Source organism: Monodelphis domestica, chromosome 5 (assembly GCF_027887165.1).
Source record: "Monodelphis domestica isolate mMonDom1 chromosome 5, mMonDom1.pri, whole genome shotgun sequence".
NCBI classification, from domain to species: domain Eukaryota; kingdom Metazoa; phylum Chordata; class Mammalia; order Didelphimorphia; family Didelphidae; genus Monodelphis; species Monodelphis domestica.
This window is the reverse complement of record NC_077231.1, coordinates 294,493,153-294,510,155: the sequence shown is the minus strand read 5'-3', so window position 1 is coordinate 294,510,155 and position 17,003 is coordinate 294,493,153. Positions and strand designations below refer to the sequence as shown.

General features: G+C 37.2%; 1 protein-coding gene across 10 annotated transcripts in view; it reads left to right on the top strand.

Annotated features, from left to right (window-relative positions):
* The window catches only part of ZNF385D (zinc finger protein 385D), a 408,744-nt gene that overhangs the window by 117,568 nt on the left and 274,173 nt on the right, over positions 1-17,003 (top strand). The window lies entirely within an intron of this gene.

The following is a 17,003-nucleotide window of genomic DNA, read 5'->3' as shown; positions in this document are numbered from 1 at the left end:
ACTAAATCTCTCAACGCAGAAGAACATGGGCCTAACCATTTATTTTTCATGGGGATAGCTACCTCTGACAACACTGACTGCTTGTTTTAGGGCTTTTGGGGGTAGAAGAGGGAAGAAGTGCTGCTACAAATATTTCAGAGGAGCTGGGAATTTCCTTTCTGTTTTTGACGTCTTTTGAGTCTATGGCTAGAAATAGGATCTCTAGGTCCAAGGCCTTAGACAGTTTAATCATACTTTTGTAGCATAATTCCAAATTGCTTTCCAAAAGAGTTAGTCAAATTCACATCTCAACCAGCAGTACATTAAATGTGCCTGTCTCTTCACAGCCTTTCCAGCATTAACTATTTCTACCTGATTTTGATGTGCATTTTCCTTTTTATTAGTCTGTAATATATGAATGTTAAGAGTTGGCAATTCTTCTATTGAGAATGGTTTGATTGTAATTTTGAATTGCGCAGCCATCCAGTGATTTCTTAACAGCTACTCAAAATGGTCTTTTGATGGTGGTACTCTTTCTGTTGGGTCTTATACTACCAGACGCAGCCTGAAACTCTTTTCTTTTGCCTTCTGTAATGCTGTTGTTTCCTAGCTCTGCTATTGTTCTTTCTCACTCTTCTGCTAGATCACCTTCAGCTCCCAAGTAGGATAAATCCTTGAAAGAGATCTCAAAGTTAGATAAGCCATGTTCTCCTTCAAACAGAACTTAAGAGTCTCATAGTAGGATATACCTTTGCACCAATCTAAGTCTTAACAGTAAAGAATCCGTTGTTCCTCTTTCTTTATATTTTGCTTCTGTTTGTACATGCCTTCCCTTGGTAGTTGCCTCAATGCCCATAAGTTTGAATACTACCTTCCTGCAGACAACTCCCAAATTTGTATATCCAGCCCTAATCTTTCTGAACTTAGTCCTGCAGCATTAATTCACATTTCCACCTACATGCCCCATAAGTGTCCATCAGGTTCAAGGCTCTATGGAATTAATTGGACTTTGAGAACACCCCAGGAGAACAGTTGTACTTGACTTTTTCTCTTGATTTACCTTTCAGAGATTATGTACATAATGGATAGACTGGGAACAGATGGTACTATTCGCTTTCTTGGCCAGATCTAATCTCAGTGGCATTGGCAGCTATGAGATCAAGGGTGGAAAATCTGACCAATATCTGAATCAACAATCTGAATGAACCTTATACTTCTGGTTCTTCCTTCTGAACTCACCCCTCCTATAAACTCCTCTGTTTTTTTGAGAGCTTTCACAAACCCAGATCCATGAATCTAGTGACCTGGCTGCATTATGGCATAGTGGATACAGTATTGTACTTGAGTTTAAGTCAACCTCAGATGCTTATTAGCTAGAACAGTGATGATGAACCCTTTAGAAACCAAGTGCCCAAATTGCAACCCTTATGCCGCATATGAATACCCTGCCTTATTCCAGACAGGGGAGGGAAGAAGTGCTCCCATGGGGTTGCTGGGCAGAGGGTCAGGTGATGGGAGAAATGTCCTCAGGTATACACTGTAAGATTTAGATTAATTTCTAGTTACATAACACAAAAGGGAAAAGGAGCAGCCCCCTCCTGCATATGTGCCTTAGGTTTGCTACCACAGAGCTAGGGCATCTAGTCAGAATAATAGTTCTCTTAGGAAGATCACTAGGTCTCTCAGAGCTTGAGTTTACTTATCTGAAAAATGGGGATAATTATAACACATATTTCATAATTCTTGTGCATTGTTACTGGGTATCAAATACAATAAAGTTATAAAATATAAATTTCCTCTATCTTTAACTCTTCTCTATCCTCATTTGCCATCTGAAATCAGTTGACAAATTTTATTTATTTTACCTCCTTGATATCTCTGGAATATGGCCAAATCTCTTCTTTTACCATCACATCAGTCTAGATCCTCACATATGTCTCTGGATTATTTCAGTAGCTTACTAATTGCTCACCCTGCCTGACTCTTCCTGGACAAGAGGTCAAAGTGATGATTCTAAAATAGAAGAATTAAAGTGGCATAGTAGGTGAAGATTGGCCTCATACTCAAAAGATTGTGGACTTGAGTAGTGCTTCAGACACATATTTCCTTAGCAATAAAGTAAAGAAGGAAGGAACGAAGAAAGGAAGAAATGAAGGGAGGGGTGGAGGGAGGAAGGGAAAGAGGAGAGAAGAGAAGGAAAGAAAGAAGGGAGAAAAAAGGAAGAAAGGGAAGAGAGGGAGGAAGGAATAAGTGAAATTCAGTGACTGTCCCTGAGGTAGAGATTTTTAGCTTGAATATTGTGAACTTGTTTAAAAACATCTTAATAATGATGTATTGCAATTTAGATTGAGTTTCTTTGTGATTCTATGTATTTAATTTATACATTTAAAAACTATTACTCTAAGAAGTGGCCTATAACCTTTAATGGATTTTCAGTTGGGACCATGACCTATCTACAACCTAAAAAATGTTAATGACCCATATTCTATTGTAAAAGAAACTCCTCAGCTTGACATTTAAAGCCCTCTGTAATATGGCTACCTCCTACTTTTAAAAAAATTATTTCATATTATTCCTTTTCCTATATTTTTCCTTCATCGAACTGGCCTATTAGTACTCCCTGAACTCCACACACCATCTTCAGAGATATCCCCTGCCTTGAATCCTCACCCTGGTCTCATCTGCACTTTGTAGATCCTTAGCTTCCATCAGGTTTCACTAAAGGGACCACTTCTAAGAAACCTTTCTGAATTGCTCTGTTGTTAATACCTGCTGCCTCCTAATGCTAGTTTATGTTTACTATTCTCTTCACTTGACTCCATCCTACTGTCTAATAGAGGGCAAAAACAATTGTTGTAGTTATTTGTTTTTTTTTTTTTATCTTTGTATTGCCAGAACCTAACAGAGTCTCTTCCACATAGGTATTAGTAATTATTTGGTAAATTGAACTGAATCAATGGCTAGTTACCTAGTTCTCCTTACATTTAGTTTTTGTTTCCAGTTCAATTCCTGGTCCATTTTCACTTTTCCTCTCTCAGTTCCTTTTCTCACCTTGGCATGTTTTAATTTGCTGACAATTCAAGGTTGTTGAAAGGACAGTTATAAATCTTTCTGCTCTGTCTAACTAATGGCTCTTTGGAATCAGTTGTGCTATGAGAACTTATGAAGGGGGCCAGCCAGATTTGAGTTTTGCTCCTTGTTTGTCTTCTTGAGATTGTGTGAACAGTGACTACAGAATAGTGAGAGGCTATGAATGAACATGATGTTATTATGTTTTCTTGGCTGGGGACTTAGCAGGGATCAGTCCTGGTTTATTCAATAACTAATCTGGCTTTTGCATCATTTTTACTTTATTCTTTTTGCCCAGGAGGAATTGGATAGGATGAGCATGGATGGGGTCGATAACGTCCCCATATGTGGCACCAAAATGGTAGAGGAATCTTAGATGTAGAATCTAAGGACTTGTGTCCAAATTTTTGTTTGTTTACTGATCTGATCATTAGGAAAGATCACTTTATCTCCTTAAGTCTCCTTTGCTGAAAAAACGGGGGTCATGTTAGAAAATGTTTGTCTTCCTTTCCAGTTCTAGATCTCTGAACCAATGAATTTTAACTGAGACTGACTCCATAAGTGCAAAGTTCTGATCACTTCTCTAGCTAAACTCATTGATAATGGGATGACTAACTTTATTCAATGTTTCTGTGACTTGAAAGTATATTTTTATTGCCAGGTCTTCTGAGATTTTATTCATCTACCCAGTAGGATGAACAATTTGTGAGAGGAATAAACCAAAATGAATTTGGTGGCTATGTAGTGCAGGTTTTAAATACACAACTATATAGACTATTGGGACTTTTCCCCTCTTCTAATTTTAAAAGAAATATTAGAACATGATTTTTTTCTATTGAGGACCTTACTCTTATTTTATTCTCTCTTTGCTTTGAACTGACCACCTCTGTGGGCTATATGGATATCATTCAGTTTCTAACTGTGAATAAAGAAAACCTTTAGATATATAGCTTTCTACCCATTTTTCCTTTCTACCCATAACATCCTTTTTGAAATTTCAGGGCTTTTTGGAGATCATTTTGTTTAGTCTCTTCATTTTAGAAAAAAGTAGACTGAGGTCACATTGGGAAACATTTTTCTTCTAAAATGGAAATGGTCCTTCTCTTCCCCTGGCAAAATTAAATTCAAGGAAAAGCTTAGCTTAGGGTTCTGTTTGGTCATAGCAAGAGGGAGAAACAAGTCGAGGCTCATTCCTCTGTCTTAATGCAACCACTTTTCATCCTCTCCCTTTCTTCTTATCCCATTTCATCTAACTTCCTGGACTGGTGATTCAAAACGTAGCTGGTAGTGAAGTGAGACAGCAGTGGTTCAACAGGTTTGACCATGGGGGTAGGGAGTAGGATCATACCAACTGCATATTGGAATGAATTTTCAATTTTTTTCAAGACTGTGAAGAACTAGCAGCTGAGCCTTCCCTAGTGTCACTGTCTCTTCTTGAATTTCCATCCCAGATTAAAGACCTTTGGCCATGGGGCCAAGGTACATATTCAAAGATTCATTATTTATATATAAATATCATCAGCTTCCCTTTCCCTGGAATTTAGGCTGCAGATCCATAGCCCTAAGTTCAAAGAACCATGTTATTTCATTGTGGAAGTACTTCCATAGTATCCCAGCTGTACTTTTAGGTCCTTTCACTTTTAGACATGTTGCAAATCCAAAGGTTAATTATTTACTTATGAATATTATATTCTTCCTACCAACCCCAGCTGCAAAGTTATTACCCTCAGATGTCTTAATTGCTCTGTGATTTCCTATATATCAGTTCTGAAAGCCCAGCTGCATGAAGATCTCCTGTTATTCTTGGACACTCTGGAGTTGGCCCATGACTGTAGTAGTTCTGGCTTTAGACTGATTTGGACAGCTGGTCAAGTAAATCTGACATAGTTTCTGCTGCCATGCTAAGGATCAGGAGCTGAGCCTTCCTTCCTGGTTTTCATCTTGGGAGTCATGTCAAATTCTCATGGAAAATCTCAAATTTTCATGGTCCTGACGGTTGGGGGAGGTCATCGGATAAAGGGGGCTCACATTGGAAGACAGAAGTCTTTTTACTCCAAAACTGATTCACAATGTCACTTGCTATAGAACCCAGAGAGGAAGCTTGGTATAGTGGATATATTACTACGCTTTGAGTTATGAAGACCTGGGTTGATATTTTGCCTCAGAGACTCACTAGTTGAGCAAATCATCACAAACTTGAGACATTTAGGTTGTATGGTAGATAAATCATTGAGTCATAAAGTCAGGAAGACTCTAAATTCAAATGTAGCCTTAGGTACTTATTTAGTGCTGCAATTCTGGATAATTCCCTTAATTTCTATCCACATCATTTTCTTCCATTGTAAAATGAGGGTAATAGTACTTTTCTCCTATGGTTATTGTGAGTAACAAAAGATTATATCTGAAAAAAGTTTTGCACAGTATCCTGGCACATAGTAGGTACTACTATGGTACATAGTAGGTAATTACCCCCTCTCTTCCGATTGTGCCATATATATTTGTGCTCAGAAAAATTGGGGGATCTTTTAATTATCAAATTAACTCATAGACATTCTCCATAAAAGAAGGTGTAGCCTTTGACAGTTGACTTCTTGAAAGTTCAGAAAAAAAGTGAAATGTGGTTCTGGTGAGGTCTAAAAGACAAACCAAGAAATTTCTGTCCACTTAGCTTTCCCTCCTGTTGGTCCCAACAGTAATAGAAAGCATTCAGACTTTCATTTAAGTTAGGAAGTAGAAATAGGCCAGAGGATCACAATAAATATAACTCCAAAGAAAAGGGCTAATTTGAAAGCCTTTTTTTATTCCTTTTTCTTCAAAAAGGAGATCAAGGTATTTTAGGCATGTGAACAGCCGCCTGTCCTCTCTGTCGTAGACAGTCCTGCTCATGTGCTGCACCCGTGGATGTGACTCATCCCAAGCCAACTCTCTTATAAGCACTTTACAACCTCTGAAACCCTATCATATCTTCTTAACTTCCATTATGGCATGGTTACAGGCTGTAGGAAAATGCGTAAAATGAATTTTTAAAATGTTTGGATTTTCAGAAAAGTAAAATTCATACTATACAATGGAGGCAGTTAATTGTTCCAATTTTGAAGCCAAAAAGTTTTTTTTTTCCTTTTAAACATAATTTTATTTGGTCATTTTCATACATTATTCACTGAAAAGAAAGATAATTTTCTTTTCCTCCCCCGGCTTCCCACCATCCCTCCTATACCTGATGTGCGATTCCACTGGGTATCACATGTGTCCTTGATTCGAATCCATTTCCATTTGTTGGTATTTACATTAGGGTGTTCATTTAGAGTCTCTCCTCAATCATGTCCCCTCAGCCCCTGTACTCAAGGAGTTGCTTTTCCTAGGTGTTTTTACTCCCACAATTTGTCCTCTGCTTGTGGATAGTGTTTTTTCTCCTAGATCCCTGCAGAATGTTCAGGGATATTGCATTGACACTAATGGAGAAGTCCATTACGTTTGATTGTACCACAGTATATCAGTCTCTGTGTACAATGTTCTCCTGGCTCTGTTCCTTTCGCTCTGCATCAATTACTGGAGGTTGTTCCAGTCTCCATGGAATTCCTCCACTTTATTATTCCTTTGAGCACAATAGTATTCCATCACCAACATATACCACAATTTGTTCAGCCATTCCCCAATTGAAGGGCATCCCCTCATTTTCCAATTTTTGGCCACCACAAAGAGCGCAGCTATGAATATTCTTGTACAAGTCTTTTTGTCCATTATCTCTTTGGGGTACAAGCCCAGCAGTGCTATGGCTGGATCAAAGGGCAGACATTCTTTTATCGCCCTTTGGGCATAGTTCCAAATTGCCCTCCAGAATGGTTGGATCAATTTACAACTCCACCAACAATGAATTAATGTCCCTACTTTGCCACATTCCCTCCAGCATTCATTACTTTCCTTTGCTATCATGTTAGCCAATCTGCCAGGTGTGAGGTGATACATCAGAGTTGTTTTGATTTGCATCTCTCTGATTATAAGATATTTAGAACACTTTTCATGTGCTTATTAATAGTTTTGATTTCTTTGGCTGAAAACTGCCTCTTCATGTCCCTTGCCCATTTAACAATTTGAGAATGGCTTAATTTTTTGTACAATTGATTTAGCTCTTTGTAAATTTGAGTAATTAGACCTTTGTCAGAGGTTTTTGTTATGAAGATTGTTTCCCAATTTGTTGCTTCCCTTCTCATTTTGGTTATATTGGTTTGGTTTGTACAAAAAACCTTTTTAATTTGATGTAATAAAAATTGTTTATTTTCTATTGTGTGACTGATATGTCTTGCTTTGTTTTAAAGTCTTTCCCTTCCCACAGGTCTGACATGTATACTATTCTGTGTTCACCTAATTTATTTATAGTTTCCTTCTTTATGTTCAAGTCATTCACCCATTCTGAGTTTATCTTGATGTAGGGTGTGCGGTGTTGATCAAGACCTAGTCTTTCCCACACTATCTTCCAGTTTTCCCAGCAGTTTTTGTCAAATAGTGACTTTTTGTCCCAAAAGCTGGGGTCTTTGGGTTTGTCATAGACTTTCTTGCTGAAGTCACTTACCCCAAATCTATTCCACTGATCTTCCTTTCTGTCTCTTAGCCAGTACCAAATTGTTTTGATGACCACTGCTTTATAATAGAGTTTGAGATCTGGGACTGCAAGGCCAGTCCTTTGTATTTTTTCATTATTTCCCTGGATATCCTTGATCCTTTGTTCTTCCAAATGAACTTTGTTATGGTTTTTTCTAAATCAATAAAAAAATATTTTTGGAAGTTCAATGGGTATAGCACTAAATAGATAAATAAGTTTGGGTAGGATGATCATTTTTATTATATTGGCTCATCCTACCCATGCTCAGTTAATGTTTTTCCAATTGCTCAAGTCTAGTTTTAGTTGTGTGGAGAGTGTTTTGTAGTTGTGTTCATATAGTTCCTGTGTTTCTGTGTTTGTCTCGGGAGATCGATTCCTAAGTATTTTATTTTGTCTAAGGTGATTTTGAATGGGATTTCTCTTTCTAATTCTTGCTGCTTATCTGTGTTGCATATATATATGCATATATATATATATATGCATATATATATATATATGAATACTGATGACTTATGTGGGTTTATTTTGTATCCTGCAACTTTGCTGAAGTTGTTGATTATTTCCACTAGCTTTTTGGTTGAATCTCTAGGATTCTTTAAGTAGACCATCATATCATCCACAGAGAGTGATAACTTGGTCTCCTCCTTGCCTATTTTAATGCCTTCAATTTCTTTTCCTTCTCTAATCACTACTGCTAGTGTTTCTAGTACAATGTTAAATAAAGGGGTGATAATGGGCATCCTTGTTTCACTCCTGATCTTATTGGGAATGCATCTAGTTTATCCCCATTGCAGATGATGTTAGCTGATGGTTTTAGATATATACTGTTTATTATTTTTAGGAACGACCCTTCTATTCCTATGCTTTCTAGTGTTTTTAATAGGAATGGGTGTTGTATTTTATCAAAGGCTTTTTCTGCATCTATTGAGATAATCATGTGGTTCTTGTTGGTTTGCTTGTTGATGTGGTCAATTATGTGGATGGTTTTCCTAATATTGAACCATCCTTGCATTGTTGGTATGAATCCTGCCTGGTCATAGTGGATGACCCTTGTGATGACTTGCTGGAGTCTTTTTGCTAGTATCCTATTTAAGATTTTTGCATCTATATTCATTACGGAGATTGGTCTATAGTTTTCTTTCTCTGTTTTTGACTTGCCTGGCTTTGAAATCAGTACCATGTTTGTGTCATAAAAGGAATTTGATAGAATTCTCTCTTTGCTTATTCTGTCAAATAGTTTGTATAATATTGGGATTAGCTATCCTTTGAATGTTTGATAGAATTCACTTGTGAATCCATCAGGCTCTGGGGGTTTTTTCTTAGGCATTTCATTGATGGCCTTTTGGATTTCTTTTTCTGATATGGGATTATTTAAGATTTCTATTTCTTCTTCTGTTAGTCTAGGTCATTTACATTTTTGTAAATATTCATCCATATTGCCTAGATTGATATATTTATTGCCATATAATTGGACAAAGTAGTTTTTAATGATTACCTTAATTGCCAAATAGTTTTTAAGACCCTTTAAAACATTTTTTTAAAAGAAAAAGATGTAGAAGTGGTTTATAACATAGTCAAATTAGCACAGACTTCAAATTATCCAAGATATATACCTGAAGGATTTTGTTTGCATGAATTTCTTTTCTCTCAGTCATATGATATATAATGTATTCTATAAATATATATATATAAATACATTATATATAAATATATATAGTGTATTCTATAAATATATATATTTATAAATTACATTATATATACAATATATAATGTATGTACATTATATATATAATATATAATGTATTCTATAAATATATATATTCTATAAATATATAAATATATGCCATATAAATATTATTTCTATTCCTTTTATATCTAATAATATAAGAATAACATTTCTTCTAGCCACACAATTCTGGAGAAGCCATTTATCCATATTTGCCTCAGTTCCTCATCTGTAAAATGACTAAGGGAAGGAAATAGAAAACTGTTCTAGTATTGTTGCCAAAAAAACCTTAAGTGGGATCACAAAGAACTGGACATGACTGAAATAACAGATCCACAAATGTGTGTGTGTGTGTGTAAAATAAATTGAATTTACAATGTAAAAGAATACTTTTGATTATTATGGTGAGCATAGATTGTGTTGTATATCACACACATATCATGCATGCATGAATGAGTGCTATGGGGGTGTCTGTGATTCATTGATATGAAAAAACTATTGATATAGAAAATCCCTTCATGGATTTATCTTTAATTTATAGCCTTAGAGAGCTACCTGGATTATGAAGGGATTAAGTGATTTTGCTATAGTCTTACAGCTATTGTTTCAAACCTTTCTCCCACCAAGACTGTTCCTCTGTCTACCATACTACTTTCTTTCACAATACACAAGCCATTATTTCCTCTTATTTTTCTGTTTCCAAATTTTGCAATTGAAAAAAATTAATTAATTAAGAATATTTTCCCATGGTTACATGATACATGTTCTTTCCCTCTCCTCCTTCCCCTCCCCCCACCCACCATAGCCAATGCACAATTCCACTGGGTTTTAAATGTGTCACTGATCAAGACCTATTTCCATATTACTGATATTCACACTGGGTTGATTGTTTAGTTTCTTCATCCCCAGTGTAATATTTAAAGGGATTGTAGGGGATTGAAGAGGTACAGGGAATAAGGAAGGTCTTGTAACAGGGAATGGAGGAGTGGAAGGGATAGAGGGAATATGGATGCTGGTGAGGTAAAATGAGAGAGATACCACCTGCTGAGAGGTTGTTTTTGATAATGCGGTTCCCAAGAAATGGGCCAACTATAATAGTCTGAAGGTATGTCTTCTGTATTGAATGATGTTGAAGATACCACAGAGCAGGTAAGCATGGACCCCCTTGAGGGACAAGCCTCCCCCCAGACCAAGGTTGCTCAGCAGGGTTTTGATAAGGACCATTTATGGTTGCATGGCTGTCCTTAGGTTTAGCTCCCTCTATGTACCCCTGAAATGATAGTCCTCTTATCTGACTACAGGTTATTTCACTCAAGATGAATTTAATAACAAGTTTGGATCAGGAAGATATCAGGGTAGAGGGAAGAGTGGTTCCCTATACTTTTTCCCAGATTCGGTTTGAGTTTCTCTCAGCTTTTGAGCTGAGGCCAGGCCTCATGGGCTGGTGGAGGGTTTCTTTTATTCCTATCTATGCTAATCTATATTAGCGTTCTTAAGTTCAAAGTCTTTAGCAGTAGATATCAAGAGGAAGAAAAGCTTCTGACCTCAAGAGCTGGTTGGGACTGTCTCTTCAGTTTGAAGCTCCTATAGACTAGCCTTACAGTTCAAACCACTCCCCTTAAATCCCTTTGTTTGATGACATGATCACAGGAATCCAGGTAGAGCAAACAGTTGTGAAAACTACAGGAATAGAAGAACTTATATCCAGAGACAGGGGAGAGAGCTCTCCTTTCAGTCTGAGGGCCTGGAAAGAGAGCGTCCTTCGAGAGCAATTGTCACTCTCCAAGTCACTCTTCCCCCTACCAACTGTCAATGCTGTTTATCAATTTCACTCTAACCTTCCAACTGCTATTTGCTCCACCTCAGTGGCAAAGTCAAGAACTTGATTCAGTTTTCATTTCCACACCAGTCATATCCCCATAAACCATTGTGTGTCAAGCAGTTTGTGTGTGTGTGTGTGTGTGTGTGTGTGTGTGTGTTTCTATTCCCACAGTTCTTCCTCTGAATGTGGATAGCATTCTTTCTCATAAGTCCCTCTGAATTGTCTTGGATCATTGCATTGCTACTAGTAGAGAAGGCCATTACATCTGATTGTGCCACAGTGTATCTTTCTCTGTCTATAATGTCCTCTGGTTCTGCTCCTTTCACTCTGCATCAATTCCTGGAAGTCGTTCCAGTTCACATGGAATCCCTCCAGTTCATCATCCTTTGAGCACAATAGTATTCCATCACCAACAGATACCACAATTTATTCAGCCATTCCCCAGTCCACAGTCATCTCCTAATTTTCTAATTTTTTTGCCAACACAAAGAGCGTGGTGTTTTCCCTTATGATCTCTTTGAGGTATAAACCCAACAGTGGTATAGATGAATCAAAGAGCAGACAGTCTTTTAAAGCCCTTTGGGTGTAGTTCCAAATTGCCATCCAGGATGGTTGAACATGATGCCATTTTATATAAGAATCTTTTATATAAAAATTAGTTTATTTTTAATGAAATTTAATTTATATTAAAAATCTTTATAATACCTAAATTTATTTATATATGTGAAAAATAACCTTTAGATTGAGCTCACAAGAGAAGAGAATTCCAAAAAAGTGCTGAGAATATTCAGAACTGTTAGAGAGGTTATGTTGAAGATGGGCACAAAACAAAATCCCCTCAGTAGCTCTGTCACAACATTAGTGTGTCTGAGCTTTTAGCTGTAAGCGTAAAATGAGATTTTACCCATATTGACCATCTGGTTGATGAAGTGATGAAGAAAGAAGCACTCAAGGTTTAGAATACTTGGAACTGGCCAAAAAGATACTCATAGGATGGGGAAAAGGGGTTGAACTTCAAGGTCTGGTTGTCTAACTGTTGCTACCTTCACTTGACAAAGAGAATCCATTCTATTAAATAAATGATATCAAATGTGGACATTGAGAATAGTGATCTTGATCTCATGAGTTCAGGAGTAAGTAAGCTGTTATAAGCCCTCAGAAGCAATTCTTACGTAGACTTATTCAGTAAGGGAAATTTGGTTTCTCCATTCCTGTTCCCTTCTGTTGGCTCTTTGTTTTTGTATCTCCAGTGGCTATCACAATGATTAGAATCTAGTGGTAGTTGTTAGTCATGTCTGAAAGGTTTTAATCCTATTTGGACTTTTCTTGGGAAAGATACTAGAGCAATTTGCCATTTCCTTTTCCTTTTCCATTTCATTTGAGATGGAGGAAACAGAGGCAAACAGAGTGAAGTGAGTTGTTCATGGTCACCTAACTAGTAAGCGTCTGAGATATGATTTGAACTCAGGTTTTCCTAATTCTGGGCAGAGTGCTTTATCCTCTTGTACCACCTAGCTGCCCAGAGAATGGTAGGGATTTAAAACAGCCTTGATGACTGATTCAACTACATGAATATGGATGGGTTGGGGCATCTCTGGTCATTTACCTAGGGAAATATTGACACTCTTAGTATTAATTTGTCTGCTACCAAGGTGATGTTAGAACACATTCTCATTAGGAAGGCAAGATTTCAAATTCTGTCTTGGAAACTTACTTTGTGCTTTTGGGCTGATGATATAATTCTGTTTCCTCATCTGTAAAATGGAAATAATGAAAGCATTTCCCTCAAAGGATTGTTGTAGGCTGAGTAATAATACATGATGTGCTTTGAGAAGTTAAAGCCTTACATAAATGATAGCTATTATGTTTCTTAGTGACAATAACAACAACTTTTGACTCAGCTGGTTCTTTAAAAAAATAAAACAAATGAGTTATTTGTCACTTCAATCCAAACTATCACTCAAGTTGCCATGTGTAGACAGCTTCAGTCACACTGTCTGCTGGATCAAAGAGTGACAACCGACAGCTCTTCTCTAAGGCAGAACATGGGTGCTGGACTAGGCTCAGAGATCCTTTTCTCATTTTGATCTTCATAGGTTTATGTTCTTCTTTTAGGGGAGGGGGGAAGATTTCTCCTCTTCTCCCTATAGCTTAGAGGCCATTTCCAAGCTGGTAGAGGGTTAGTAATGACACGCTTTTTTTTTTCCTTCTCTTTGTCCTGCCTCTGGCACATGATGACTTTGTGATCCTGACCTTGTCATTTTATATCTTAATGCTTTCAGCAGCTCTGAGAGACTCTGAAGTGAAGAGAAGGTGCCCATCTTGCACTGGTAGATGGAGTTTTCTCATCTGGAGTCAACTATGTTACCAAAAGCTCTCCATATCTGTCCCTTTTTATATCCACAGTGCTGAGCATTGTGCCCAGAATACAGTGGGTGGTGAATAAATAAAGGCTTGTTGGAGTAACTGTAATCTGCAGGGGGTAGCTTGATGGTCCAATGGGTAGAGAGCCAGCCATGGAGATAAGATGTCCCAGTTGTGTGACCCTGGGCAAGCCACCTAACCCCTATTGCTTAACCCTTACCACTCCTCTGCCTTGGAACCAATACTTAGTATTAATTCCAGGAGGGAGGGAAAAGGCTTAAAAATAAATAAATAAATGCATTTAGTTGCAACCAAGAACTAGAATTGGGCCTAATAATTAGTGACTTGGATCACTTAGGAAAATGGGAAAAATAAACAGAATTTAGGAAGGGAAATAATCATTTATGAAATTCCTGTTATGTGACAGGAACCATGCTAAGGACTTTACAAATAATTGCTCATTAGAGGCTAACAACAACTCTATGATGTAGGTGTTGTTACTCCCATTTTCTAGTTGAGGAAAATGAGCACAACAGCTGTTAAGTGGCTTTCCCAGACTCACAATTGGAGGTTGTGTGTTTGGGGTGGGGGGGAATTACCAGTCAGACAAGTCTTTTGTCTGGGTTTGCACAATTGAGAGAACATTATTGTTTGATGAATCTAGATTCTCATTGGAGGTAGGATGGAGGAACGGTCATAAGTGAGAAAGAGGGGTTTGAATTGAAAGGCACACGAGATTCAAGTTGAGTAAAGACAGGTTTATTTTTTGGTTGGCATGGCTGTGCACATTCTGGTTTTCATCAGGCTGATGACATGAATTGCAAAGAGTATTTTCTGTTCTCCTAGATTTTCAGAACACTTTCTTAGACCCCTGGAAGAAGGACCCCAAGTCTAAGTATTGTGAATGGCTTTCTTAGGCTTTACACACTGAAGTCTTGTAAGAGTTAAAAATTAAAGGGTTGGACTAAATTTATGAGTGGTCGCCAGAAATTATTACTCAAGTCAGAATGACTTGATAGCAATTTATTTATAAAATAGAGGGAAAGAGTGAAAATAAGGAAATGAGAGAGAAGAGATATTTACACAGGCCCAGTCCAAACCAGGCAGGGCTTCAGAGGCCCAGCAATGTGACCCACAGGTAAATTAAACAAGAATTCTAGCCACAAGGCCTCCACCAAGACAAGGGCCCTCTCTGGAAGCTAATACCTCCAGAAAAGCCAGGAAAGGGAATCGGTTTGTTTTTTTTTTTCACTCACCCACATGGTAGTTCTAAGGGAAAATCAAAGAGCAGCCCAAGGTCCCCAGCCAGAGCTCCGTCAAGGTCAAGTTTGAAGGGGAAAGAGTTGGTCACAGGAAGTTCTTGCCACTTTTAAAGACCCTTCATTCCATCACTTCCTGTGCCTTCCTTCCACTTCATGTGGACCAATTGAAGCTATAGCTTTGCTTAGGACTGCCCAGGGGGCAGTCAGTGGGTTTCTGTTTCATCACTCACGTTAGCACATGTGGCTCATAGACCTCCCCATACTTAAGGATAAGTGGAGTGTATACGCTTCTGGTGATTAAATCTAAAAGTGGGCAGAGGAGAGTTAATCCCATCTTCACAGTTTCCAAAATTTGCCTTCTCTGTAGTCCCTAAGCCAACAGGACCCCACACCAATTCTTCTGATTCTTTCTGTGGGATTGAACCTCTCTGTGGACCAGTGCGGCACCAGCCCTCCTCCTCCATTGGTTAAGCAGAATAGAGAACAAATCTCCTTGTCAGCAGCCCTAGCATACTCCAATGAGGCAAATTGAGTCCTTAAATTAAATAAAATTCAGTCATTCTGTCTATGTAACAAAGCCTACATTAATCCTATGGTCTTACCTGTTTTAGTTTGGATTTTTAGTAATATTTGTTACTGTCTGAATTTTTTTTAAAAAGCACCTGGGTTAATTTATAAAAGTGAATTAAACTTCCCCTTCTTTCACAGTTGGCTTTCACTAGAGGTACTTCAATATAATATGGCTTTCTAGAGAAAACCTTCAAAAGATTACTCTTGTGGTATGTTTGAACAGGTTCATATCTTTCTCTCTCCCATTAGTTCCTTTGCCATAGTATAAATCTAAAGGGAAAAGAAAAGAAAATAAATATTATTTTTATATTTGCTCCAATGTCCTCAATCTATAATATATCATAATACTTATGCTTCTTCCCTGATAGATTTTTTGCTGAAGTATAATGTAGCTTTTTTCATATTTATTATTGTTGTTATATACTTACCATCTATAGGTATCTATTTATATGTATATATATATAATGATAGATAACAATAAAATATTATGCAAAAGAGAATTTTAAAAGAAAATAATATTTTATCTTAGAAATAATAGGAAGTTCCTTGAGTTCAATGAGTTTGAAGAGCTGCATGACCAGCCTTGCACTTTTAATAAGTTATTTTGGTAGCTAAGTGGATGATGGAATAGAGAGGGACTTGGTGGCAGAGAGGCAATTAGAATACTATATTGAAAGAGTTTGGCAGAAATGATGATGAACTAATGTGGCAGTTATAAGAGTATAAGGAAGGGGATTCATGTAAGAAATAGTATAGAAATAGAAAGAATGATTTGATCACTTATTGGATATATGCAGTGAGTTAAAGTGAGGACTCACAAAACATAAAACTGAGAGTTGTAAACTCGGTTAGAATGAAAGTGGAAGAAACAGAGGAATTCAGAAGGGATGTGTGTTTAGAGAAAATAGTTGAGGAATTCTAATTTGAGTGTGTTGAGTTTGAGACACCTTTAGGTCATCACATTTGAAATGTCCAATGTGTAACGGATGATGTAGATGTAGTACCCTGGAGAAAGGGCATTGGGACTGGATATGTGGATCGGAGAGTCAGCAGCATAGAAGCAGTAATTAAACCCATGGGAGCATTATAATCTATAATAAAGTAACTTCCATTCACACAATGCTTTAGAATTAAAAGGTACTTTCCTGGAAAGCTCATAGCATCAGCTAAATAGTATGAACATGTATGTGTGAATGTTTGTCTTTATGTTGCATGCATATTAATCATCAAATATTTCAATTGAACTAATTGATCTCTAAGATGCCTCCTAACTATAAGATTCTTGTGAGTGTAAGTATAGGCAAAAAAATTAATGAAATTAATAAGTAAAACTTAATGAATAAATTGTAGCCATTGAAGACTATTATAGTTGGATGTAAATAACTGAGGGTTCTTATTGTTTTATAATCTTAAGAATTAATTCAATCCTACTTCTCCCAATACTCAGAAAAGAAGGTAAAGGACATGGGCATGACAAGAAGAGACAGCAAAGATTCTGTTGTGCTGACAAAACCTTCATACGATTTTTCTCCTCACATAGGACATGTACTGTCTTAAACCATTAGAAAACCTTTAGGTTTACTCCAATTGCCTGTATTCTTGTTCCTCTTC